The sequence below is a fragment of the Gavialis gangeticus genome, unplaced genomic scaffold (genome assembly GCF_001723915.1).
Source record: "Gavialis gangeticus isolate Ggan-Ray unplaced genomic scaffold, GavGan_comp1, whole genome shotgun sequence".
NCBI lineage: Eukaryota > Metazoa > Chordata > Crocodylia > Gavialidae > Gavialis > Gavialis gangeticus.
In genome coordinates, this window is record NW_017729018.1 from 1,101,391 (window position 1) to 1,102,987 (window position 1,597).

Genomic DNA, 1,597 nt, shown 5'->3' on the forward strand with positions numbered 1-1,597 from the left:
CTGCCTATGCTTTGAGTGAACGGGGGCTTTGAAGCAAGTGGAGGATTTCCCTTTGGGCACACTCTTACTGGTGCCAGGTTGAGCAGGAAGAAGGACAAGGGGGTACTGCCTCATGAAATGCAACAACATTGCCATGGTGGTGATGTGCATGTGTATGTAACGTGTGCTTTCCTGTACAGTGATGGATCACACTGGCAGGGAAAACACTGAACTTTCTTTTTTAAAAGTATTGCAAAAAAAAGAAAACAAATACAAATTGAAAGAAATGAATTGGATAAGCAGTAAAGTAGAGAGATGCTAAGCTACGCTCAGCTATATCCAATCCAATTCTTTCTAACAGCAAAAAGTAGCAGGCCACTGATGAGGAAGCCAGGCCAGTAACCACAGTACCTTTGATACACTGTTGCTCAGGCAGAAACAGCTCAGAAAACGGACAGAAAAGCCGGCAGACAGAGGCTTTTATGCTGTTTCTTTGTCCCTCCCCCAGACACTGTGATTAGAAGGGCAGTCGGAGAGAAATCACATTCACTGGCCAGCAAGAGATGTCAGTCCTTCCCCCACTGCTCCCCCTCCCTCTTCTAAACTTCTGTTTTCCCATAAAGACTGCCTTCTGATTTGCCAAATCTCTTCTGAATTGATTCAGCTGCTCCAAACTGATCTGGAACGTTTTAAGCTTCTAGTGATTCGATTCAGATTTGAAGATTCACTGCTGGATTCACTACAGCCCTCACACTTAGGTGGCCCTTTAGGCCTGTACATGCTTCCAGGACACCTGTTCCCTTATGGACTAATCATGGCCTCCAACCTCCCCTACAGGTATTATGCATCATCACTCCAGTAGGACTCTTGTTCTCAAAGTCATTAGGCTACCTCAAGCGTTTACTCCCTTGTTGGGGCTTTGGTCTTCCAGCTTCCGCCCCTCCGCTCTAGCTGGTCCCTTAGCCAAGGCCCACTGTTCCAGACCTGGCTTCTGGGCTCCAGCCCTCTCACTTGTTAGTATATCGGGAGCATGGCCCTTGCATCTGTGTCTCTGGGCCTCTATTCCCTATAATTCTCCCTTCTGGGCAGCTGGGCCCCTGGCCCTTGGTCTCTGCCCTTCTAGGCTGATCTCACCCCTCCTGGGCTATGGGTCCTTGAACCTGGTTCTCAACTCTCTACGGCAGTGGTTGTCAACCGGAAGTATGCATACCCCTAGGGGTACTTAAAAGGGTCATGCGGGGACGCAACGCATGTGCGCGCTCAGCACACAGGTGGCCAACAGTGCAGCCTGGTCATGCAGAGAACAGCCAGGTCCAGCTGAAAAGTTTGTTGTGGGGGAGGGAGTGGGGCTGGCATTGGGGCTGGGGCTGGGGCAGGGGCATGTACTGCCCAGCCAGGGTGCAGTGTGGGACACAGCCACGAGCAACTCATCTGGAGGGTGTATGTGGGGGTGGCTCCTGCCACCGCATGCACCCCAGAAGGGCATGGGGAACGTGGCCCCAGATCTGCGTGGGGCAAGCAGGCTGCAGGAGGCTGCAAGCTGGGGCAGCACCAAGCTCTTCCCAGTGGGAGTGTTGGGCCAGGTTGAGCTGGGAGGGAGAGAGAGAGAGAGAGAGAG